The sequence below is a fragment of the Corapipo altera genome, unplaced genomic scaffold (assembly GCF_003945725.1).
Source record: "Corapipo altera isolate COAL_440 unplaced genomic scaffold, ASM394572v1 61411, whole genome shotgun sequence".
In the NCBI taxonomy this organism is placed as follows: Eukaryota; Metazoa; Chordata; class Aves; order Passeriformes; family Pipridae; genus Corapipo; species Corapipo altera.
In genome coordinates, this window is record NW_020884875.1 from 1,299,531 (window position 1) to 1,327,099 (window position 27,569).

General features: G+C 43.2%; 1 long non-coding RNA gene across 1 annotated transcript; it reads left to right on the plus strand.

The window, feature by feature from the left end:
* The first annotated feature begins 1,040 nt into the window (after positions 1-1,040).
* Positions 1,041-4,682, plus strand: LOC113943096. The gene is made up of 3 exons (XR_003526194.1): positions 1,041-1,141; positions 4,383-4,479; positions 4,559-4,682. It is a non-coding gene; the product is annotated as an uncharacterized LOC113943096 (long non-coding RNA).
* Positions 4,683-27,569: the final 22,887 nt, after the last annotated feature.

Here is a 27,569-nt window from a genome sequence, read left to right on the forward strand (position 1 = left end):
CTTCAGAGGGACCTGGACAGGCTGGAGAGTTGGGCTGATTCCAACGGGATGAGTTCAACAGGGCTGAGTGCTGGGTCCTGCACTTTGGCCACAACAACCCCCTGAAGCCCTATAGACTGGGCACAGAGTGGCTGGAGAACAACCAGGCAGAAAGGGACCTGGGAGTTTGGATTGACAGGAAGCTGAACATGAGCCAGTGTGCCCAGGTGGCCAAGAAGGCCAATGGCATCCTGGCCTGGATCAGGAACAGTGTGGCCAGCAGGTCCAGCGAAGTGATTCTTGCCCTGTACTCAGCGCTGGTGAGGCCACACCTGGAGTACTGTGTCCAGTTCTGGGCCCCTCAGTTCAGGAAGGATATTGAGGTGCTGAAGCAGATCCAGAGAAGAGCAACGAGGCTGGTGAAAGTACTGGAGCACAAGTCCTATAAGGAGAGGCTGAGAGAGCTGGGGTTGTTCAGCCTGGAGAACAGGAGGCTCAAGGAAGACCTCATCACTCTCTACAACTCCCTGAAAGGAGGTTGTAGTCAGGTGGGGGTTGGTCTCTTCTCCCAGGCAACTATCAGCAAGACAAGAAGGTATGGTCTTAAGCTGTGCCAGGGAAGGTTTATGTTAGATATTAGGAAGAAATTCTGTACAGAAAGGGTAATCAGCCATTGGAAGGGGCTGCCCGGGGAAGCCGCGGATTCTCCATCCCTGGAGGTTTTTAAGATAAGACTGGATGTGGCACTTAGTGCCATGGTCTAGCAACCATGGCAGTAGTGAATCATGGGTTGGACTCGATGATCTCTGAGGTCCTTTCTAACCCAGCTGATTCTATAATTCTATGATTCTATGGCACCTTGGTCACACGCCCTTGCACAAGGGCTGGGCGTGTCTTCCCCTGGGCTCCTCTGGGCTCCTCATGACAGCAACCCCATCTGCTAACGGTAGTGGGACAGAGCACAGCGGGGACACACACAGGTGGGACAGGAGGTACCACTCGGCAAAGGCAGGGAAGGACACAGGGCACGGCGCTTCCACCGGAGCCCGCTGGATGGCAGTGACAGGTCTGGGACGGAGCAGGTCCCTGCACAGCTCCCCTGGATTTGCTCCCTGGAAAAGAGAGTGAAACCTATTCTAGAGCCTGCATCGTGAGCACACAGGTATTTTGCGCTCTTAATATTTGCTGTGAGTTCCTTAGGGATAGTCACCCGAAAAATGAGAAGGAGCACTGCTGTATGATGCATGCTGCTGTAGCTGGAAGTGCGGCACTTTTTGGTTTTTGAATGGTCTGCACCATGGACACTTCACTGGGGTGCAGGTATATGCCTTGTCTTGAACTAATCAAGCAGGTCACCATGGCTGAAAGGAAGGAGAAGGCTTCTTCTCTGCCACATCCCACCTTTTCCAAACACTGCCACATCCCACCTTTTCCAAACACCTTTTCCAAAGCATCCTCAAATGGACAGACTTGATTTGCCCTGAGCCTGTGCCACCCCTGATAGCACTCTGTCAGGCTGGGGCTCAATGAACACCAGAATAAACAAGATAGAGAAGGCAACACATATCTAGGAATGGAGATGTGAGCAAGGAGAGCAGGACAACTGCTACTCTTCTTGCCTTTTCTTGTTGGGAAAATATTAGCTGCTGCCTGTAACTTCATCTTTAGAGACTTTTCGTTAGGAATTGCTTTTTTTTTTGTCGGGGGGAGGTAGTGGGGATGGGAAAGACGTGGGTTTCAGCTGGTCACAGCTGTAGAACCATTAATAATTTTGAGGTGGACATGCAAGTGAGGGTTGCGCAGTTTAGCACCCTGCTCCAGGTAGGTGAGATTGGGTTTCTCAGGCACTTTTCTGGCTGAGTACTGAAAATCTCACAGTATGGAGCTTCCCTGCATCTCTGGGGCCTTCTCCAAGATTTATTTATCCACATGATGGAAAAGTTTTTCCTTCATTCTAATGCATGTGTCTCTTCCTTCATTTCAGCATGTGTCTGTTCCTTCTTGTTCTACCACTGTACCACTTTGATCAGCCACAGCCTCTTGTTAGATAATTCTAGAGAGCAATAACATTCCCTTCACCTTCCAAAGAACCCACTCCTAGTATTACATCTACAGAGTTTTGCTATCAAAAATGACAACATTTTGTTTAAAAAGGGTGTTTTTCTAACCAAAGACATTTTGCAAAGCATTAGGACGGGTACATTCATAAACCCAAACGAGACGTCTGTCCTGAAGAAAAGCTTTCTGTACTGCTTCATGAACATCAATGCCTGTGGTTCTCCCTGCCATGTGGCTCACTATGCCTGTTCCAGGAAGCCCATGCAGTTTGCAACACTGGTGGCTGACACCCATATTTCCAGTACGTGTCTAAGGGCCGGAGGCAGACAAGGCTTTAATGACTTAAGGGGTGAGGGCTCTGACTCACTAACGGGTTTATGGCAAGTGTAGGAGAGCTGACCTGACTGCCTGCCACTCTTTCTATCCCACCTTTCCTTGGAGTTTCCCACCCCAACTGCAGGCATGGCTAAATGTCTCTTTAAACACTCCTGAACTGCCATAAACTGTAAACTGGCATGTTAAGGTAAACCAGAACCAATTTTGGTTCTCTTTCAAGCAGCAGGACTGTAACTTGTAATTTCTTAACTGCTTCTCCTGTTGATTATCTGAAACTTGATGGGCATGGAATGCTTCATTTCCAGACTCAGGGAGCTCTGACAGACAGCTGAATCATACTGGCTATATTGTGCTCACAGATGATTTGAGCTACAAGGAAAAGGAGAGCTTATCTCTGGACTCACAGGCAATGAATCAACAAAAAGGCATCATTAGAGAGCTAAAGCTGAGGGAGGAGAGCAGCATGAGTTCAAAGTCACATGAACTCACTGGCCATGTTCAAGCTAAGCAACCTGGGAGGTGCCAAATTCTGTATGGCTTTGAATTAACCCTGACAGCATAATATTCCTTGACAAAACAAAGCACAAGAAGATGAGTATCATTCTAAAAGCCACTGTTGTTGCCAAGTATCCCATTTAGTGACTCAAATATTCAAGTATCTACTCAATACGCAAGTAGAGTAGGTCTGCAGAAATATCAGTCTAACTTTTAAACCCTTTATTCCTGATTAATTCAAAACTCCCATTAAAATATAAAGGTTTGACTGTCTGTGACTTGTACTTTAGATATTTCCACAGCCAGTTTGCAAAATAAATATTCTCCAAACCAGGAAAGAGACACAAAGGTCTCCCTTGACTCTGATGATTTTCTATAATTTATACGATGACATCATGATTCCAGGCACTAACCCTTGCGCTCACTATCACATGCCGGATGAATGCAACGCCGTCTCACCACCCCTTCCCAATCCCTTTGATCCAGGCAGACACACCAGCTGCAGCAGCTGCTGACATATGTCTGGAGGAAGAAAATTCTGTTCTGTGAAAGATTTAAAGATTTTCCTGGTTGATTCATTTGAAGCTGGAACAAAGCTTCTGAATCTATTTTATAAAGAGAAATCTTGTCTCAAGCCTATGAAGATTTCATTTTGATAAAATGGGGGTGTTTGTGTATTGCGTTGTAACACACATTTGAAAAATGCATATTCCAGAACATCAAAGCGAAAGCGGTTTAGTATACAAACTAGAAACATGTGTTGAAACAGGAATTTTTCTTCCATTTCGTAAGTGGGTCCACCTCAATAAATTCAAATCCATTTCTCAGAGCACGTCAAATTTCTCAGATGTCAATATCCTGGCAGCCTTTTCCACTACCACTTGTTTCACCACTTCCACTTCTGGTACCTACACCAGTTTCAGACCTATTTTGCATCCATACTGGAGTTACAAGAGTCCAATCACAGTATTTCTATATGTGGGGCCACATTTTTGGGTGTCATTCTCAGTGCAGCTGTGCAAGTCTTCTTGAAAAATTAACCTAGCACAGGTCTGCTTGGGACACTGGCCAGCTCTGCCTAGCATGCAGTGGAACACAAATGGAGGTTTTTCTCAGCTCTAATAATCACAGCCAGACCTGGCGCTGCTTAATTTAACAGCAAGGCTCAGAGGCCAAGATTTTCTGTTTGCAGAATCACGTGGGAATTGTAAAAGGCTCAGAATGTCTGAAAATCAGACAGCTTATCCAGATGGCTGAACAGCGTGCTTGGGGGGACAATTTTGGGCAGACAGTTTCAAAAGTCTTGTCTGTGCCAGCTGTAGGGAGGAAGGTGATGATCATTTTCTTAATCTAGAGTATACTATATTGTTCCCTTTCATTTGGTATTTGTAACTTTATTATGGAAAAGTCAGTCTTTACTAGTGAATGGAAGGGAAATCACCTTTGTTCTCATTTAGTTTTGTCATTTGTTTTGAAATGGGAAAAACATTTTCACTGCTGTATTTTTTTCACAGCAGAAACTAGAAAGGATATCATGGAAAAGTGCTGACATGGGAGAACTGGTGCTCAAACAGGTCCAGACAGAGCCTCAGGGGAGACACAGGAAAGCAGGTGTGACATAAGAAGCCGAAGTTCCCCCCTTTGGCCACTCAGAGGACACCTGTCCAGGTCTTCCACCATCTTTCCTCAGGACCCATTTGAACCATGTTCCTCAGTCCTCCTGATGTGCAACGATGTAGTCACAGACACAAGTCCCTTTTCCTGTGATTACTGATTTGACATTCAGTCCTCTGACCCAGCCTGGATATGATGGACATCCAACTGTCCAAGGTGACACACAACAGCCTCTGGTCATAGAGGAGCCAATCCTTTTCTGGAGCACATTTGAAGAGACGATGCAGGAGAGGACATGGCACATGTCCCTCAGACACCTGCAGTGGCTGTGTGGCCCATGGTAGCTCAAAGGCTGGCTGCTATGTTTTCTGAGTCCTGCATGTTCGTTCAATCCTTTTTTTTTTCAGAAAGGAAATGTTGGTGTCCTGGGAGCAGCAAGCATGGAAAAGCTCATATTCAGTTACTATGCCTCAGAAGAAGGGTGGCCACAACCCTGAACCAGCAAAAACTGTCCTGGTTCATTTTATCCACTGGCTCTTCTGATGTCCTTGAGAGTGTGAGGAAGGAGAGACTGTGCAAGCCTCTGGCCTGGCTCTTGTAGCTGGCACAGGCAGATGTGTCCTGGATGCATAGTACCCCTGCATGCAGTCTTCTCCTTCCCTAAGGTGAGCAACAAATTCACTGAGACCTGCTTGTGGTGGTAGTCCACACCCTTTACCATGATATGAATGGATGTTCTGGGTCACTGCAAACTGCTTTCGGTACGGATTTCTTCTCCTTCCTGGCCAGGCACATTTTTTCTTGAACAATATCTAGGTTTCCACCCTATCACTACTCACTTACCTCTCACCAAATGTAAAACGCCTGTTTAAGCACTAAAACAACATGACCTTGCAGAGTTTTCATCTATCTACCTGTTAACAAGCAGGTTGAAATTACTGGTTACATGCCCAGCACTGCTACACAAAGGCCAAGGATCTTTAATGCCTTTTTTTTGTGGCTAACAAAAGCTGACAGCAAGCTTGCCTCTTACCCATCTATACTCTCTGTCCTCTCTGCCACATGAAATTGCTGCAGCTCTTTGAACTTGGTGAGCAGTATTGCCAATTAATTTCAGCTCAACTGTGAGCCCAGCAGGCGCCTGCAGGGAGAATGAAGCTATGGAGGGGAATGGGCAGCAGGGTGGTGCTGCTGCCTGGAGGCACTGGGTCGAGCTTAGTAGAAAGCTCTGGTAGAGGACACAGAGAGGGTTTTGCTTTCTCATGGACAACAAATCGTTTCCACATCCAGGTGTATGTTCAAAGATCCCCACCTCCTGCAAAGGGAGCGAGCCTCCTGGATGAGGAGATGTGGTGTAAGTAAGTGCCTGGAGATGTCTTCAAGGGGATTTCCTTGATAAAAGACAGGTGCCATCACAGAAGGGCATCCCACCTGCCCTGCTGCAAATGGATATTTCTCAAGTCCACAGGAAGATCCAGAGGTGCTCAAGGCACCAACTTCTTTTTCAACAGAACATTATAATTTAATTTTCTCAGGAGGAAGAAGATAGCTTTTCACTGGCAGAGAAGTTGAATCTTGAAATACTTGCCTTAAAATCCAGAAGTTGGAGTTCAGATGTTTCTTAAATAGGAGCTTATCAAACTGTAAATACCACCGTCATCCATCATGATAAGGAGAGACAGTTATATTGCAGGAATCATATCACAGGAGATACAGGTCAGCCGAGAAGGCTGAGTACAGAAAAGTACAGAGGTACAAATAAACAAAATTGCACCTTTTCCCTGGAAAGTTGAATGCAATGTCTAAACTAGATCATTTCAGTGTATGACTTAAAGAGAAATAATAATTAAAAAAAATCCAACAAAAAACCCCACCATCACCAGTTTTTTCCTCCCTGAAAGTACGTGCAGTGAAAACACATGTTTTTCAACGGTAAAACAGTTTAAATAAAACAATTCAACTAGTTTTATCCAATAATTTTGTTTCAAATAGGTCTTAGAAGTAAAAGTGGTTAAGACAGCATGAGAAGCCACACCACCCTCAGCAGACACATTCCAAGAGGAAACAAAACAGTCTGTGTACTCTGGGTGGTTCAACTTTCCCAGCACAACCTGATCAATAATCTCGTGCCCGAACCTTGCCAATAGCCCAGCTCAGAGGTAAACACATGACGCAAACACTGGCTTCTCAGAGGGAAGGTGTCACCTCTGAGAACATAGGAACAGCCCCTCTGGACCTGTTCCTCCACACACATCTGTCACTCCAGGCAGTGAACTCTGAACCCACATGTAAGGATGTGGTATTTGTCCCAGCTAATATCATTTCAGTTCAAACAGGAGAACCTAAATTTTACCACAATTCCTGCCATCCAAATTAGTCTGCTACATAGCATTTCCAGAGCTGTGGAAAGGGAAGGCCCACTCTGTAACATTCTATTAGAACTATATGATGTATTCACACTTCATTCACTCTCTTTGGAGGTAGAATATGTTCTCTGGGAGCTCTGGTAGTTACAATCCTGCCATGTGCCAGCAGGGCCATACTGATACAAAAATGTAAACACCACATAGGCATGTAATAAATAAGATGCAGAAAGTAACAATTCACCTCAAATTGACACTACTAAAGCTTCACCTGCAGAACCTGAGTCTCTTGGGGGAAAATGTTCTTCAGAAAAAATTGTAGACTAAGAGGAATAAGGATACCAACAAGAATGATCAGCTGTCTAGAAATTGCCGTCTTTTGAGAAAAATCGAACTAATGGGGCAGGTTACCTTGAGAAGCTGAGGAGGTTTCCAAGAATAGAAAGAATAGACAGAACATCTGTCGGAAATGGTTAAATTATATTTGATCTTATCTTGTAACAAGGAAAAAGTCTAGCTGTCCCTTCAACATCCCTTCCAGAGCTATTTTTATGTTTCCATGACAACTTTTTTGCAGATATACTTTTTCTTTGTATCAAGGCACTGGGGTACTCTAAGGTGACTCATGAAAGCAGTTTTTGGGGGTTGACACTTAACACCCACATGTGAATTGCTAATAACAGCTTTCCTCTAGATTGTTCCTCATATTAATTATTTGAGGACATCTTTTTTTTTTTTAAATCTGTCGTGAAGTCATTTTTATCCTATTTGCATCCTCCTATTGAAATTCAGCCAAGGATGGGCTGACTGTAGAGAGATCGCACCCACTTTTGGTAGGACAAAGAGGGAAGGACAACATTTCCTACAGTCACTACTAAAGGAAGTTCTTTTAAGCAAGATTTTCCAGCTGGAATTTGCCCAGGTATCCCAGAGTTCACATCACTGCTCTTTTAAAAGCAATATTAGAACAAATGTCTGGTAAGAATTTGAATTTGCATTGCCTGGTTGAGATGGTAGTGAGGGAAGAGCTGGGGAAGAGAGTGAGGAGGGACTAGACACAGTGCAGAACCAGTGCAGAAGATGCTGCCCGTTTGGACATACTGGAAAGAAAGAGAAAGAAGAAGCTGCAAACTGAGAAAATGCAAATTAGCCACTACTGATAAAGGAATACTCAATAAGCAAATATTCTTGGCCAGGGAATGAGCTCTTACAAGAGGTTTTCACAACAACAATAGCACAAAAGGTGAAAACAGCTATTGAGCGACAGTGAGCTGGTGGAGGATGAGGTCAGATATAGCAGGTGAGATGAGTGAAATTCACTTTGCCTTTTAGAGACAAGCTTAAATTTTCCTCCCTAACTGGTATTCTACACCCTCCTTATGTAACTGTAGGAAAATGTTAGCTAACCAGGCTCTGGACTGCTACCCTGAGCAATCCTAACCAGCCTGGCGGGCAGCTTGGCAATTGCCTAGGATTCAAAAGCCCAGATGGAAAACTCTGAAACAGAAGCTCTTGCCACGTAGCACATTGGCATCATGAGGAAAAGACCTTGGTCTGGGACCAGATACTTCTGAGTAACAAAATCAACCCCTGGGACAAGCTAGTGTGGATACTTTTTAATTGTAATTTACACGCTGCTTAAACGATTTCAGTCAGTGACAGAAGGAAAAGAGTAATAAGACCACACAAGCACCTACACAGACATAAAGATAACAATTATAAAATGATGTTACATGCTGTTAAAAAACCAGTTACTTGCTTTTCCCTCCCTCCAAACTGTTTGTCTTGACTTTTTTTCCTTTTCCTGCACCCCACCCCACTTCGGCTTCCTATGACATTCCCACAGGGCTAATCCAAACCACATGCCCATGGTGGGGATCTGCTGATCCTCCAACATATGTCCAATGTCCCTTCACAGATCTCATCTGGAGGTGCAGCCAGTCAGCCACAGTGAAAGCTGGGCCACATGGGCTAGGCAAGGTGTCTTACCCTGTGGCTGTTCTTACTGAACAAAGTGGTGACAGAAACACAGTGAGGAGCTGGGCCAGATTCACATCTCACTTGGACTAGTATTTAAGCTGGGAATATATTGGTGTGTGGCTCCGATGAGTGAGATCAAAGTGAGCTCTAATGCACAAAAGAGAATAGAGAGCCGAGGCAGCTCTAGGTCAAAGTCATAGGAAAGGCACTGTGGTGCTTAGTTGCATGTGTAGTTACTCTATACATTATATCATACATTATGTTCTTCCTGCCTCTGCAGTCAGCCAGCAATCCAGAACTGGGAGTCACTGAGGAAATGCCCTTTAGCTCTTCCACCCATCCCTGCTGTGGCTACTGGAGACCTCTCTCCACAGCTGTGGGAGCATGCAGAACATGGGCTGGGACAGCTGGCGCTGCTGCACTCAGACAACCTATTTGAGTTCTGAAAAACCCCTCTGGCATCCAAGGAAGATACAGAAGGTGAAAATGTAATAGGGTAAAAGGAACAGCTGGGTCCTGTGAGATGAGATGGTGATGCATCACTTTTATTTTTAGTATCATGCAATCCTTTCCCCACACGAGACAACATCCAGGCAACAGAAAGTGTTCTGTGACTGTGCTTCTTAGTATTACCAAGAGTGGGTGATTCTAGCTGTAACTCTAGCTACTTCAGATTAAGTATCTCTGGTCTAAGGGATTTGTTTTTATTCCTTCTGTAGTCAACAGATAGAGAAAGGCAGCTGCAAAGGGGTGATTCACCCCACCCTAAAATAGATGGAATGAGTCGTCACCAGACAGGCTTATCTGCTTTCACTGATTATAGAGAGAGACCAGACAAATAGCTTAGGTGAGATGCCATGGTTTTTAGATGGCTATAATTAAATGTGTGGTATCCCACTCTGTAATCACAAAAGTCTTTAGGTTTCCTGGCCCAGTGATTTTGCTGAGAAATAGAAGGTTTTCCATCTTTCATTTGTGATAAAATGGCATCAAGTGTTCTTGTGTATTTGAAAAAGTGTAGTCCAAACAGAGTTCTCGGCTCTCAGCACAATAGCAGAAATTCCAGAGAAGGATAAATAGGGCTGCAGGCAGTGGGACACAAAGAAAATCCAGGCTAAGTGATGTGTGTCCCATAGTGACTTAACAGAATGGGAAGTGTTTGTTATTAGTAAAATGCATTTGTGGTCCCCCAGCACCACTTGAAGTTGCAGTTAAACAAACACACCGTGGGACACTTTCTGCAGACACTGAACAAGGAACCTAACTGAAGCACTAGAAAATGAGAAAATGCCTAAAAACCAGGCCTTTTTCTGCAGGCATTTTGTGTAAAGTCTGCACCCTCTTCTTCTCTGTGTACATGCCAAGAAATCTTTGTCCTCCTGACAGAGAAGAGGAGGCAAGGTTTGTCGCAGAGAGTAGAAATGTAGCCATACCTTCTCAAAGTTTCAACATGTTTTACAAAGTAATAAATAATGACCTATTGCATGACTTAGGGCAAAGTTGCTAAAAACAAGTGTAGTTGGTTTTGCTGGATAAGGTATGGAGTGCAGTGACTATGAGGGCGAAATATCACAACCCAGGAAAGACCAGGGCAGTGGAGAGTGAGAGCAGAGCTCCTGGACCAAGGCAGAGAGCAGAACGATGTCTTTGCATTGCCAAACACATTTCCTGCAGCATCAGTGTTTGCTTTGGTTGCATTTTCCATGTGACACATACCAAGGTGGCAGAGCTGCAGAAGAATAAAACCTATGGTCAGTGGCAGTTTCTTTGGACCCTGTGATGGAAACTGAAATATCCCTGCATAAGCAAAAGGCCTGTCATTCATGGTGCAAGGGACACTGTGTAGATACAGACTTAGACTCAAGAAACAAGAATGAGCTGCTGCTTGTGAGTGTCTGGAGCACAAACCAAAGCAAAGATATTTCAGCACAGCTGCATTGAAACTGGGGAGATGGTTTAGCTGAAATCTCTGACAGGACTCAACCATTTCTGGAAAACCTGTAGTGATTTATGGTGTTACTTCCTGTGATGAGGGAGATCTCCATCACTCCTGAGTTAAGGAAGAGTTAAGTAATAGCATTCCATGATCCCAGGGCTACCTGACTTGGAGGCTCAGACCACCTGGTAGGTAGCTCCATAAGGGAGCAATCCACTGACCAGTTGCAGTAGTGAGGAGTTAAAATCCTTGCTTCCCCTTTCTTTAGACAAATAAATCTTTTTGTGGTTGCTTGGAAGCAAAAGCAGGCTGTGGTATGTGGACATCTGGGAGAGATTCAGGCCACCCTTTATGATGGGGGGGTGGTTACCAGCGTGGCGAGTCTGCTGTGGGCCACCTCCCACCCCAGGCTTCTTGATGGTTTGGCAGTGGCCTTACAGCTGTCTGCTTCTCTTGCAGCTGCACTGGGATGCAGTGTCTCCCAGCAGCCCACATCTGGAGGAGATGGGCTTTTCCACACCAGGTTATTCTGTATTTACTGTCTTGTCCCCGGAGTCTGTGACTTGCCAAGAAAATAGATCTCTGAAAAACCTTGTGGAACAGAAATACAAGACCTAGGAAAGAAACAGCAGAATAATAAAACGAGTGAGTTAATAGCTCCTGAAACTCCCTTTCCAGCAGTGCTGGGTGTGCCTTCCTATTTACATTTGACAGCGTTTTTCTCACACCATAAGGACAAGTGGTACAGACTTTGCTTTTCTGCCTGGAGGCACTGGGGAGCCTGGCAGAGTCACACCCCACGGATCTGCTCACAGAAGACCATGCTTTCTGTGGAGAGGTCCGCATCTGAACGGTGTCCCTGTATATTTCCTACTGAGAGTTCAGAGGCAAAGCAGAAAAACACTCTGTGCTAACACTTCCATGCAGAGAGTTGTTTTGGAAACTGTCACCTCTGCCAAGTATTAAAAAAAGGCATTTTACCTAAAGGAAATGACTACTGCCAGACAATGAGCTATCAGATCCCTTCCAGATGGAATTTGTACTTTGAATCAACACTGTGCCCCAAGGAACCATGTTACAGAGCAGGAGGCACTGACCTTGGAGGAAGCGGAAAGGTTTACATGACTCCTGTATGCCTGCTGCAGATCAGAGATGAGGCTCCTTTTAATGGACATGCAAAGTTAGTGGCAGGACAATGATAGGTTTGAAAACAGACATGGGAGAAGGCACAGAAGCATTCAGTGCTTCTGGAGGTCAAATTAAGACAGGGCAGTTAAATAAGCTGTGAGCACAGGAAGGAGTCTCAGACGCAGGAACAATATATAATGGGGCAGTAATTGCGATTATGAATGCAGTGAAATTCAGTAATATCAAAGTGATGCTGATACCAGCTTTATGCACCATGCTGTGGCATTATGGTCTGACATAGCTGTTTTCTGCATTGTCTCATTGCATTGCTGCTACCTCGGAGCTGGAGTCATGCCTGGCCACTGTGCTTCATGGGCTTGTCCCTCTTCCCTGAGAAGAGCTGGAACAGAGCAGGACTGCCTGCTTATTATGGAGCCTCAGACTGGGTTTATGCCCTGTTTTCAAGAGAAATACAGGAACAAAGCCATCTTATGCGGTAAGCTGTGCTGAGGAGTGATAGTCACAGGGATATGTCATCATTTCCTAGGTAAATCAAATCACAGGGAGCAGAAGGCTTGCGACTATCCAAGAGACACAGACACACAGCCAGCCCTGACCCTCCCTGTCTCTTTGTCCAAGACTGGTGGTACGCTACGAGGTGAATTTTAGTGCTGGTTTCCCTTGTTTTAATGAAAGATGCAAGTGGTATTGCCCATGGCTGTTACATGATCTGCTTCCTCTTTAAAATGTTCTTCCAAAACCAACATTCCTTCACTATTATCTTCTCTTTTCTCTCCTTTCCCCTTCTTTCTAATCCCTTTTCCACAGACTGGTCATTTGTCACTGTCTTCTCAGACTAAATTCCCTATCAAATCCTTCACCAGAAGTGAAGAAAAGGGGCTGCAAACATCCTGCATAACAGTCCTCGAGGTTTCACAATGCCTTGCACAGACCAGTTGAGCTATCTGCTCCAAAGCTTTCCGTAGTCTCTCCTGTCTCAAAACACACATCTTGGGGTATGAGGTGGGCTGAATATGACTTGTAGATGCCAAGAAAGCTTAGTATGGGGTGCTTGAGCAGGAAAGGATCTGTTCTGCTCTTCTCCATCCATTGCTTACTCAGGCTTGCTACACACTGAGCAGCTGGTAGCTTTTTAATCAATACAACCTCTTCACAGCCTTTATTTGTTTTCAGTTTTGCAGGAGTGAAATTACCAGCAGGATGCTGGGAATAAGCTCATTTAATTTTTATAGGAGGTCAGGTACTAATTTCAACAAACTTGATCATATCTATTTAACTCAAGTACCTACTACAGGTTTTTACATAGATGTTTTCAAACAGCTGAAGACAGGGAACCAGGTCAGAGCTTGTGGTAGGGCAGTTTGTCTAGGGAAAGAGGGCAAGGTGAGGAGAAAACCAGATTGTATACAGTCTAGCCCTGCTGTGTTTTTTGTCTCTTGGGATTAATTAACTTATTGAGAGCAGACAGAAAACAGCTCTAATGTACACTACAGCTGCAAGCAGTGTAGGCACAGCCTGAGGAACAAGGAGTTGCCACTACTCCCTGGTAGTCACATACCTGAAACCATTTGCTACTGCTTATGGCTAATGCCTAGATTACACTTTCACTCTTATCCTTCTGAACAACCCCCACCACTAGCTAAGAAATGTCCTCAGGCAGGGTGTGGAGGAAAAAAGCCAAAGGCTCTTGCTTAAACCAGTTCTGTGCTTGCTTCAGAGGAATCACCCCAACCACCCTGCACAAACCAGAGAGCAAAGTTTTAGACCCTCAGGACTGGATCTCCTTTTCTGGGAAGTCAGTGACTAATCCCTGAGGAATGGCTGCGGTGGGAGGTTGCAGTTGCACAGTGCTGCTGTGCCTCACAGCTCGGCTTGCCCCTGATGGTGGGCTGAACAGGGCTCTGAGAAGCTCCACAACTAGCACACTTCCTTGTGTTGCCCAGTAACTGTGAAAACATTGTTGTTTCTCACGCTGATCCCTCCCATCCACCGTTGCCAGCCTCAGCATTTCACCTCTGGCTGAACTGATGATCACGGAGATGCTGGATGAAGAATGGTCAGAGAGACAACAGAGAAAAGTATGGAGTGAACTCTCCTGTAGAGGAAATTTGAAATTTCTTCTTCAGGAGAGCCCTAACTCTCTTTCTGGGGAAGAAGTGGCTGTCAGGAGCTGCATGACTTCAGTGGTGGGGAGACCTGGGAGTCTGAACTGACCTGCTTTGATGTATAAGAAATGGGAGCAGAAAAATAGGAAGACAAGGAGGACCTGAGTTCATCTAAAACAGGGGATTTAAAGCTCACATTTCACCTCTTGGGGTAGAGTCTGGCTAAAAAACCACTGCCTTTAGCCTTCCTTCTGACTCAGTGTCGGAAATAGGAGCCTGCATGTCGGGAAGCCCCTTGTGCTCCAGCGGTGACAGCAAAAGCTGGGAAACCAACCGGTTCCTGGAAATCCCCTATCAGCTCCAGCAGCCCCAGGCTGGAGAGATGAGCCAGAAATGGCCAGTGTTGCACTTTGGGAAAGCCCAACCAGCCTGAAGAGCTGGACAGAGTCTGCGGACAGCATCACAATCGGTGGGACATTACCATGCACACTGCAAAACAGTGGCAGTGGGAGCTGCAGGATAGTAAAAGACAGTGGGGGAAGGTGGTGGAAAGGAGCCTGCACTTTTTCAGCAGAGAATAATCCAGCAAAATAGAGATGGCTGAGGGGATTTTTCTTTCCTTTCCCCAGCCTCCTATGTAGGACAGGAGTTACTAGGGGTCATCTTAGACTGAGGGGGACCAGCATCTGCTTCCTCTTCATTTTCACTTTGTTTATATATATGTATTAATGTCTGCAAGAAATGACTTCTGCATTCCAGACAGGAATAATGAAATCCAGTCAGGGCAGGAGGAATGGGTACAACGGGTAAGGCTTCCCAGACAGCCCAAGTCAAGGCCTTGGCTGTACACAGGCAACAGCCCAGTAGTTCCACACCATTGCCATACACCCTTACACACAGGAATCAGCTTCCTCAGCTTCCTCCCCCTTCCCAGTCCTTCTTCTCCTCCATCTAGCTCCCAAGGGAACCTAAGTGCACTTAGGAAGATGCAACTCATGATCCTGTGACTTGCTCCGAATATTCAAAATCCCTTTCCCATTAGGGTTTTTCACATCAGATTGGTTTGATAAACGTTTTGACCCCTGCATACCACTGATAAACTCTGAGGGCTGCTCCCCTCCTCCCTCTAACCTTACTGTAAATATCTTGCAGATGCTCTGCTCATTTTTCTTCTATTACAGCCAGCTGGCAACTTTGTTGGCATGCCAAAGAATTCCAGACCTTGCTGCAAAGCAACCTTTTGGTCTTCAGCTCTGGATGTTTTCTTACCAGTATGCCAATCCATTGATATTTTTAAGATTTGTGTTTAATTTTGTCATTAGATCATTGGACAAAAAGTGTAGTCTAGAGAAAGCAACCACAGAAAATACTGTCCATCAGAATGGACAGTATTATTTAACATGTTCAGCTGAGAAACATTATGGAAAAGGCCAAGTGAATTTCACAGAAGGTTAGTGCCTTCATAAAAAATATTTAAACCAGTCTATAGCATTTTATAATATGGATAGAATTTCCTATTGAATTCCTTAGGTAGGACTAAAAGTTCACCTGGAAGGTTCCCATTCAATATTAAATTTTCATTTATTGGGTATATCTCAGATATTTCCAACTCTGTTTCTCTATAATAGTATTATTTTCATCCCTATGATGTGCTTAAAGCTTTTCATAGAAGAAGCAAGGCAGCTAACAGGATCTGCTAGGTAGTACCACTGTAGGCATCAGCATGCACAAACTGTGTTAAGTCCATGAGGTTGACATCTGAGGAATGCACACAAAATCACGGGAAAAATGTGCTGGACACAGTTGATTTGGAGCCCCTGTGGTGCTGTGTGCTGTGCAGGGAAGAAAGCCAGAGAGAAAGGAATTCAGTTCTGTCTCTGTCAGTGGTGAGAAGGACAGATGAAGCACAGGGCAGGGTGGTTTGAGGCTGGTTGAGTATAACCTGTCTTTAATGGAGCCCATTAATTTGGACTCTGGGCCTCACAGCTCCCAGGTAGCCTCAGGCACAGGCAAGGGGAGGCTGTTCCTACTCACCACACACCACACAGAAAGATGCCCAGAGCAATAGGCTTGTCTGAAGGAAGCCAAGTCAAGCCTGTGGTTTTCAAGTGCTCCCAACACTCGCTCCTCTCCCATCACCACCCTCCACGTTATTCCCACGCAGCAGCCAGAGGGGCTCTGGAGCAAATTGCAGATGGGCACTGCCTTTTTCCCTTTTCCACATACGCTTTCAACATAGTGATGTGCTCCAACATGCAATATCACATGTGGCACCAGGAACAGTTGTTCAGGCATGAGTAACAGGGAGGCGTGCAGATGACATAATCAGAAGCGTGGGTACAAACTTCTCAGCCAGGTGTAGCTGTTGGGAAAAGCATCTACGAAGGTTCTCTCAGAAATGGACGGGTTGGTCTGTGAATAAGTGGGGGAAAGATAGAAGGTGTAATAACATGAAGGTGAACTGTACATGGTGGAGAGCACAAACACAGGAACCCACAGAACAAGAGTGGAAAGTCAGGGAGGTCTGAGGAGCACCAGGACAGGATGAAGCAGTGAAACCAAGGGAGAACAGCATTTTGAGGAGGAAATTAAGCCAGTGAGCAGAGTGGAAGGAGCAGAAGCCAGATTGAGGTCATGTTAGACAGTTCTGGAAGAGACAAATCTGAAATGAATTTACAGATCCTTCTTCTGAGGCAGAAGTGATTGATTTGTGCATCACCATTACTTTTATCCATCCTACCAAATGAAAGGTTGTTGGCCATCACAGCATGATTCAGGCATTTTCAAGAGCCATATCTGGAAGACGCCTAAGTCACTTGAATGGATACACTGCTAAAAAACACACTGCTTTAAAATCTTTATGGATGCTCAAGTAAAAGCTATTTGCACTCCTGCTCCCTGCACACATAATATTTCCACTTTCCCCTTTCTCCTCTAAATCCTGTCTTTTCCTTTGATTTGTAGTCTGGATAAAGAGGCAATCACAGGCAGTTCAGGAGACCAAGAGATATAGGGAATCTGACTGACCAGCTGCCTACTGAACCCTGGCAAGCAAGAAGGTTAAAGAAATAGATTCACGGGCCATGTGTGCAGAGTCAGACTGAAACAGAGCTGAATTACTTGCTTTCCCTAGCTCAGCACCACCTCTGAACCACATCCCGATTCATCAGCTCCTGACAACCGAAACATTGCCTCTGAGCACTCCTGGGATTAATCCCTGCCTTGCTGCAGTGTCAGCACTCAGCCACCCTGCCCATTCCTGCTAGCATCAGCCCTAGCCCTTTGCAGTCCTTTGGGATGAGTTTCATCTCAGTCTAATCAGCTTGATCAGACTTTCCCCTTCCCTTCACAACTGACGTTAAATTGAATCAAGGTCTGAGAGCTTGAATTTCCCAGCTCTATCATTACAACTTTGTTCATTATCCCACCCAGACCTCTGTGCAGAGATGCCTTCTCCCCCAGCCTAATCACTCATCTCCTGACGTAGTCCTTTCCTGTTTTCTCTTTCCAGCCCCAGTGCTAACTGAGTTATGAATTCAACCAGCTTGAACTTGAGTTCTTTGCAGTGACCTCTTCACCTGTGACGTAGGGAAGTCCTGCAGCTCACAGCAAGCTAGGGCAGAGGTGCCCACTCACCTGACCTGCCTTATGGGTGTGAAATCTCCAGTAGCAAACCAAAACCACTAAATAAAATGGAAGTGTATTAGTGCAAATCCATAGCATAGTGTGAACATGGTGGAACTGAGAAGGATTTTCCTATGTGTATTATGCTACCTGAATAAGGAAGAGTTGGAGAAAAATGTAAGACAGTGGTCTTTTTAATTGAGGGACAAGCAGAATGGGAGTCAGGATACCTACGGGACTTGCATATCACAGCCCTGATTGAGCTGTGTAGTTTTTCCACGGGTGTGAAAGTGCCAATATAGTGAGAGGACTGTATTTGTAGGGACAGAAGGGAAATCTGGGTCTCATCAGGTCATCTGGTTGCTGAGGCAGGGGATGCCAGGCACATATAGCCCAGCATGTGCAGTACAGAGCAGGTCAGAGGAATTACAGGTAAGAGATGGGCCAGTGAAGCAGTAAGAAAGAAGCTTTTCTATTTTGTTTGCATATTGTAACCTTCTTTTCAGTCTTGTAACGCAAACCCAGATCCTGTTTTTTCCTGAGTAAACTCTTACTCTATCTTTAGCCTTTCATTCCTCTGCAGCTGGAGGGGGTCCAAGTGGGGCTCTCAGATTTGGTGGTGCTTTTTTTGGTGATAACTAATGTAAATAAAGCAGTGTGTACTACCCCTGTCTTGGGTATTTGCACTGTGACATCTGTTTAGCTTCATAAAATACAAGAATGCTTCCTTGACTCCTTCAAGCTGAATGAAATGGGAAGTAGACAACATGGTGCATAAGTTAAAGAAGACCATGACATTGAACACACAGACATACACTGTCAGAGGCTTCATACGCTGGGAGCTGGTTCTTATCAGTCTGTAGGCCCACAACCAGGTAGTCTGTAAAGCTGCTGGGACATAGGCACACAACTGCAGCACCTGCAGAAGTTAGTTTGTGATTACATGATTGTATAATGTAATGTGAAATTATACCTGTAGTTGCTGAAAACCTGACTAGTAAATCTGAGGTTCAGTTTGACACAGATCTACAATGCATGTAGAAAAAAGCCAACCACCTAGTGCTTATATAAATCAGGCTCTCAGGCCATGTGTTTGAGTCTGTAAGACAGGTTTTACTATAGACAGCTTTAAATTTTTGACACTTTTCTGCACTGTGTTGACCCAAATGAGTTATTTTATTCCCAAAAGAAGCAGCTTTGCGTGGAGCAAAAGGGAGACTAACCACTTAAGTGAACTTGGGTTTGCATCTTCACTTGCCCTGTCTCTTACCTTACCAGGTTCTCAGAATCCACTGATAGCTCTGGCCTTCACTGGTCAGCAATAATCCACATAAAGACATTGAGGTATTTGTGTCCTGCTGGTGCAGCTACCATCCAGATGCACCTATTTCTCCCCAGCAGGGCGAAGTGTAACATAAGTCCTGTAAAAGTTATTCTGTTCTCATTTAAACAACTATCTTCAGAAAAAAATTTATATCTCTTCTAAATCCCTTTAACTTACAAAAGGAAAAAGGAAGCACAAAGCAAACATACATTTAAGTGATCTGGATATGGGCCTCACCAAAAAATTCTAAAATGCTTCTGTGGTCACAAGAACAATTTTCACTCCATGTTTCTGGACTTCATAACACACCACCAAAAGCACTTGGCATTGGGAAAAGTAAGATCTCTTAATGGAAATATTATAGAGTTGTAATTTGCTTAGGCAGCAGTTTCTGTAAAAAGATTTCTTACTACGCTGAGGAAATGAAAAACGTATGTTTTGTGTTCATATAAAAAGCACAGCCATTAGCAGAGAAAGGCCAGTAAACAGCAAGTGTGTTACAGCAAAAGTCTTGGTAGAGTGCTATTTTAAGGACAGCTGGATGCAAGTATAGACTTCTGTGCTGAAAGACTGTAACAGACTAGTATGATGAGACATTTAACTTGAAATGTAATGGACAGCATAATCGATATTAAATAAGTACTGAAACCGGTGTAAGACAGACTTCATTTTGGGCATGAGTTCTGTTGGTATTTACTATGCATAATTTCCTTATCATCAGAGTTACAATTCAGAAGGCAGAAATCAGAACAAAATTTATCTTTGCTCACTCTTTGTTGTTATGATACCATTAGGTCAGTGAACTCTACAGAGGGACACTACCCTTACCCTGCACGCCAGATGCTCTTGCAGGCTAAATGAACATCTTATACAAAATGGCAGATGGCTTGTTTTTTCCAGGATGCCCTCTGGATTACAAGATGAAAGCTCAGGATACATCTACTTGTGGTGCCAAAATGCAGGGAAAGCTATGTGCTTAATGGTAGGATTTACTTAGAACATATTGAAGTGTAAAACTTCAGTGGACATCTCTGAGTGAATCATGTGGATTGTATTGCTGGCACAGTGGTAAAGCAGAAGCATAGAATTGCACACATCAAATTACACTTCTAAATAATTTGAAGTGTGCCAAATGAGTTAATATGTACAAAATCACTGTTCTTCTGTTATTAAATCCATTACTTATCTGTGAAACAATTGATTTCAAGGAGGTCTTGGCCACCATTAAACAGTTCTATGGAGGAAAAAGTATTTAAACAGGATAATTGATATGAAGTGTAAATCTCTCTAAAATAACTGGATGTTCAAAATGTTTCAAGAACCCAGATTAAAAAAATCAAGATAGAGTCACCTAAAGTCATCATTTGGTAATGGCAAACTCGGTTTCAGCTCTTTGCAAACTCTAACTCCGTTGTTTAATCTGAAACTGAATCCCTTTGCAGTTTCAGCATATCCAGACCAAGGGTTTAGGTCTTTTATAGAAAATGGCCCAGCTGAAATGCTTCGAAAATAACTGAAACGTGCCCAAGGTCAGTGTGTTGGTGAGGATCCAGGTTTCTGATTTTGGCTCGTCTCTAATTTAAACCCTCTATTTGATGAATTAACTCAGAATAACAAAGCCTGAAGGTTAATGGGCCTGTGGCCATGCCTGGAAAGCAAAATTTATTTTTTTTTTCTTACTTAGAAGAATTTATATTCCTGAAACAGAGAATTTAGATTAACTTCTATCCTTTTTAAGTACTGTTATGTCAGGGAAATGGGACAAGCTGAGAATTGTACTGGATGTCTAATAAAAGACATCTGACAACTGAAAAATCAGTTCAAATGGGGATTATCTGAGGGTAATATTCCTAGTTAATAGTTAGCACATTCATGTTAGACAGCTAGTGGTTTTAAACAGCAGCTCACTTGCACATCTACGCAGCTCTAAGCAGTTCTTAGGCACAATTTCTGGCACGTCTGCAGTCCTGCCCAGGCTGCACTGACAATGAGTTTCCCAGCTCACAAATGCATGGTGCCTGGTTGAAGTAATGCAGGATGAGCTGACCTGCCGTGTGAACTTTTCAGGTTGTTTCTGTGATGTCTGGACCCTGTGGAATGTGTAAGTTTCCTGTTTCACCAGTGTACTGTGACTTGTATTTTGGGCAGAGAAACATGTAAACATAATTAGATGGCTGGCAGCTACAATTCCCTTTGAAAATGCTGTCAGGATTTCATTTCTATTTTATTTGGGACGGATTAATCTGATGTTGCTCAAGACTAACTTTGCCTTAAGAATTTGGGAGTTTTCCAGCACACCGTTAGTGGGCTGTGTGTGCCTGTCTGTCCAGAATAAAGATCATGCAGAAATTGTATGATTTTCACAAGTCAAGCACTCTTGATTTTAAGCAAGTAAAAGATGTGATGCGTCATCTGGCTTCTTTCTTGTTTTTGTCCCAAGTATCAAGATATGCAGCTTTCAAATACACTCTAGCAGCACAGTCTAGGCTTTCATAACTCAAAAAACATGTGTGTTTCCCTGCTGAGGGTGATGTGCTGAAAACAGTTATTCTGCTCCCAAGGCAGTCTCCTCCTCTGTCAATGCTGCTGCTGTGTGTGGTGAGGCTGAACAGAATCAATGTAAGGCCAATACATTATTGATCACCCTCTGGGCAGGCATAATAAGATTCACAGCCTCAGGGGCTGTAGGAAAAGGACAAAGGGACTGACAAAGGGCAAGGTCTGTTGCTGAAGGTCAGCAGTTCCCTCCTCTAGTTAGACACACAGATGACTGATTTTGCTAAAAACTACAGACTGGCAACACCTCCCCAGTGGCTGGGTAGGTGATGCAGATTCCTGGCATCATGGCTCTTTATGTTTCTCAAAATAGGAGGAAACCAGAAGTTTGAAGGATTCTAAAAGCAGTTCTTCATAGCAGTTTTCTGGAATCAAATGAGGATTTACTGTATTGTCTGTGATGGGGAAGGAGTATCACAGGCAGATTGATTTCAAGGCATTGGGAATTTCTCTCTATGAAGACTTTGATTGTGTTGAATAGATGGAGAGACTTTTCTAAATTGCTTTTCCAGAACATGGAGGAAGGAATTTAAAAACTAATACGCACAATGAGGATATGCCACTAATTTATCTTCAGTTTCTTGCTAAGTACTCATAGATGAGCTCCTAAAGCCAGCCAGTGAGAACTGCTTGACAGCTGGTGCCGGGGATGAGCACTGACACCCACAAAACCTAGAATGACCTTCCCTTAATTTTCTGCTTTTGTTTCATAATAGTTTCCTTTTTTATGCCACTATCTTCAGTAGAGATGTTGTGTCTAGTGTTTTATTTAATCTTTGAATTATGTTTTCTCCTTTACATTTGTCAGTTCTGGATGCATATTATCATAGTATCACAGAAAGGTTTGGGTTGGAAGGGACCTTAAAGATCATCTAGTTTCAATCCCACTACCATGGGCAGGGACACCTTTCACTAGACCAGTTGTTGAAGACTTGTGAAAAGTCCCTCTCCAGACTGTGTTTATGCTTGGGACTGCCCCCACCCATGTGCAGGACCTTGCACTTGGCCTTGATGAACTTCAGGAGTTTTGTACAGTCCTGCCTTTGAAGCCTGTCCAGGTCCCTCTGGATGGCATCCCTTCCCTCCAGAGGGTTGACTGCACCACACAGCTTGGTGTCACCAGCAAACCCATTGAGGGTGCCCCTGATCCCACTGTCCATGTCACCAACAAAGATGCTAAAGACTGCTGGCCCCAGTACTGACTCCTGAGGAACCACTTGTCACTGGTCTCCACTTGGACGTCAAACCATTGACTGCAACACTTGGAGTGTGCTCCTCCAGCCAATTCCTTATGCACTGTGTGGTCTGTCCATGGAATCCATGTCTCTCCAGTTTAGAGGCAAGGATGTTGCCTGGGATAGTGTCAAATGCTTTGCCTAGATCCAGGCAGATGATATCAGTCATTCTTCCCTCATCCACCAACACTGTAACACTGTTGTAGAAGGCCACCAGAATTGCCAGGAACATTTTGCTCTCAGTGAAGCCATATTGGCTGTCACCAATCACCTTCTTATTTACCATGTGCCTTAACATAGTTTGCAGGAGAATCTGCTCCATGATCTTGCCAGGCACCAAGGTGAGACAGACTGGCCTGTAGTTCCCCAGTTCTTCCTTATTTCCCTTTTTAAGAAAATGGGAGTTATCCTTCCCCTTTTCCAGTCAGTGGGAATTTCACAGGATTGCCATGACTTCTCAAATATGATGGTTAATGACTTAGTTCATCTACCAGTTCCCTCAGGACCCGCAGGTGCATCTCATCAGGCTCCATGGACTTGAGCACCTTCTGGTTCCTTAGATGTTCTTGAACTTGATCTTCTGCAGTAGGTCATTCTTCATTCTCCTAGTCCATGGATTTGCCTTCTGTGATTCAGGCAATGGGGTTGCAGCACTTGTTGGTGAAGACTGAGGCAAAAAAGTCGAGTACCTCAGCCTTCTCTATATCCCGGGTAACCAGGTCTCCTGTTTTCTAGCGGAGAGGGTCCACATTTTCCCTAGTCTTCCTTTTATCACTGATGTACCTGTAGAAGCTTTTCTTGTTGCACTTCATAACCCTGGCCAGATTTAATTCCTTCAGGGCTTTAGTTTCACTAGCCCAGTCTCTGGCTGCTTGGACAATATCTGTGTATTCCTGCCAGGCTAGGTGAGTTTTCATTTAAAGTTCAGATTGATTATGCTCTGTACCTAAACCAAATATACCCGCAGCTCAAAAATACACACACAGCTCAATTTTCAGGGCAGAATTACAGATCTTTCTTACTTTTCCTTGGTAACAAGGCCAGCATAAAGAGTCCTTACTCTGTTGGGACGTGAGCTCATGTCTTCCCCACCTGAGCTGACAGAATTGTTTGGGAGGCCATGCTGTACATATTTTTGCAGCATTTAGGGGAATTATCTAGGTAAAATCCTCCCTGATTTTTGAAGTCAGAACACTTTTCCAGTCCAACATGGAAGTTTTACTGGAGTATGACCTTTGTGTTTTTATAGTTGATCCAGATCAGGGTTATTGTTAGCTTAAGAGTTTCCAAACATACTCTCCCAGCCTCTTCTCCTCCTCCAAGGCTAGTAGCAGTCTGCAAAACCTTGTAACAGACACAGAGGGATCTTTGACTTGACACTGTGTGAGAGAATTTGCTGATGCAGCCCCTAGCTAGTAGCATACCCATTCTGCTTATCTATCCAGGATGAAAACTATAGGAAATCCCAGTCTAGACCCAAGTTCCTAAGGAACTTATTTTGGTTGACAGAAAAAGAAACTGCATTTGAATGACATCTTCAGAACAATAAGAGAGGTTCTCCGGTGTTGTCTGTTGTTACTTTCACACTTTTATTATTGCTTTTCAAAACATTTATAGAACATTTGGACTTAATCACAGTTATCAAGTATTCCTCTCTCCCATATTGTTACTCCTCAGAGTCAGAGGAGGCTGGGATGGACTGAGGGAGGCAGATCTCAGCCTTTTGGAAAGGACCAGGAGTTGTTCCTCACAGAACTAAGTTAATCAGAGCACCTGAACTACAATGATTTTTATCAGCAACAAGGTATGTAAATTCCTATTCAAAAATGTTCTTTAGGAACATTAGAGTTTATAAAGAGAAAACAAGACCATGATGATCAGATAGACATTTTTGTTAAAAACCTTATTTGTGATTTTCCATATGAATCCTGTTCAAAGGTAAAAAACAAACCAAGAAAAGACTATTGCTGTATCTTTATTCTCCTACAGTTGCAATGCTATAACTTCTAGAGCTGTTTGCAAACAAACAAACAAACGATAAAAAATCTGCAGAAAAAAAAAAGATGGATAGATTTTTATGGTTACAAGTGACCACTGTGAACATTCAATCTCATCACAGGTGTAGCCTGTATCACAGAATTTCTCTCAGTTAATCTTTTATCCAGTCCAGTAACGTGCAAGACCTAATGTTCATCTCTTGGAAAGACATCCATCTGCCTTGAAGATTTCTTTCTGGATTTGTGCCAAATGCCAGGGCACAGCAACCACTTTCCTCTAATGCCTCATAGAGTCAGTTTCAGATATTAAAGTAATTTACACATACTCAGAGATCCCATTTCATTGGCAAAACCATGTAAATAAGGTTTTATATGAATGCAACTGAGATCCAAATGCATAAATAACTGAAAGTGCAAGTATACATGAGGTCAGCTATTACTTGATGAGCTAGTGGAGAAGCCCAGTAGCAGACTGTGTTCTGTTCCATCATTAAAGTTGTGACTACTCTGGCCTGATAGATACTGGGAATTTATCATCAGCTATAGTATCTTGTTCACCTTCCTTTGACCTTCAAGGCTTGATCAAGTGCTCTTCTGCTTTGTGAGGTAATTAATGGGGGAAGCAAGGAGATCTGGGCATCAGGAAGGTATTATGCTCTGGGAAGGTAGTACATTTTGAGCAGTGATAGCCTGGATGATTACTCAGAATAACTGATAAACATAAGCTTTCTTTTTTTTTCCAGTTGTCTGCTTTGCAGTGTAATGATTCTCATTGTAGAGGTACTCAGGCTTGGGTATAAATCTAGATGTATTAATTAAAACATAATCTTTAAAAAGATCAGTTCATGATCAGCAGCCTTAGAAAAACTGAATCTCATCATGAAGGCTGCCCTCTCTGACACTGCACCTGGTGAAGAGAATGGATGGAAGGAAAGAGAATGGGGGAGGAGTGTTAAAACAAGAATGGGAGAAACAGAGCTAAACAAAGGGGAGCAAAGCACACAGGGAAAAGAAAACACAGGTCATGGAAGAGGGTAAAGGGATGACAGGGAGGTGTAAAGGAAAAAATCTAGAAAAAGAGAGAGCAACATGCTGGAGACTGCAAGACAAAAGGTGTGGGGGAGGGTGAAGGAAGGGGAGGAACTAGAGGAACCTACTTCATCAATTATTGTCATTACTAATGGAAATGTTTTAGAAAACCTCGTGGATGCAGGATCCTCTCAAAAACGTACAAATGTAGCCTGGAAGGGTTTTGAATTTACTTAGATGAATGGCTATGAAACCTAAATTGTTCTCTGATCAGTGAGGACAACTGTCAGCATAAAGGATGTTTAGTGGCTGGTCTTGAGACTACTAAGGATTTCCTGCACACCTGATTTATAGCCCCAAGGAAATAGGCTTAGAAAGAATCTTATACACTGAATTTCCAGTTTAATAGAGATAATCCATATATCCAACAGAAGCATTTAATGTTCTTCATATATTTTTTGTTATGGATTTCATATCATCTCAGAGCAATAAAATCATAGGATATGTTCCTACTGATTAAAATTTAAACTAAATATAAATTGGTCTTATTGATTAGCTATCAATAGTCTCAACCTGCCACTACCTTGAGATATGATGAGAAGCACACACTCTCTTTTGCCCATCTTCAGAGCACTTTCATGTCAGGTAAAGAAAAGGCTTAGAATGATGAATTTTTATTAAATAAAAAGATTGAAGAATCTAACTATGTGTTGTAATGCTTTCAACTAGACATAATGCACACACCACTACAGGTTTTAGATCATTTTCTGACATTTATGCATCCCATTCTTATATCTATAATCTGTTCTGTTTTAGTAGAACTGTTTCCATGAGAAGAAGTAATCTAAGCAAATGGAAATTCCAGGATTGGTTCTTAACTGCTTTTAGTATCATTATCAGTTCTGGCCATTTGTGTTTTTTCATTTTAATTCTGTAAATGAAAGTTTACCCTTTGAGAATTTCAAAGACCAGAAAGTAGCAATGAACCTCTTCTGCAGTTCCAAATTTAATACTCTAACAATTATCAGTTGATGGGATATGCACTAAAAAGAATTCTTATTGACAGTGCAATTTATAAGGATAGTTTCCTTTCACTAACAAGTATTATAGCATTTCTGTGCAAAGATGTGACTGGATTAGCTGTGTGCTTAGCCAGTTTTGAGCTGGTCTTTTGTGATGCAACGTAACCCAAAGAGCAAGTGCATAATCAGATAAGTTGCTCTGTGTTAATGGTACATCATGATTTTGGATTATTAGGGTTTCCACTTAATTTATTTTGTTTTGTAGATCATAGATTCTGAGCTGGTAAGTAAGGAGAATTAAAAACCCGCAACCAATGAAAAGGAGCATTCAAATCTTCCATTTATACTGGTATGGCTGGAATGCTAGTGAAGGATATAGTCACGAACTTAGGATTCAGTGTTTACTCAGCTTTTGTTAACATTCCAATAATTAGTTTTAATAATGATATAATACCTAAAGATCCAGTCTCTATATGGTTTAATGTTACTGGAAGCTGTAACCTTGTAAATGGAAGCAGGTCTGGCTCTTTAACCAGAAACCTATCAAATATTAGCTGAGGGAAATAATGGAGCACATGGATAGGTTCTTATGTACACCAAGGCAAGAAAACAGTGAAAATATAATTGGATCCACTTTAAAGGAACTTCAAATGTAAAATCCAAAATCATCCATGCAAATGAGAAGATAATCTATTGTATTAGATTAAATTGGCATAAAATTGAGATATTTGTAAATTTTTGTGATTTTTTTCACAAAGTTCTTGATT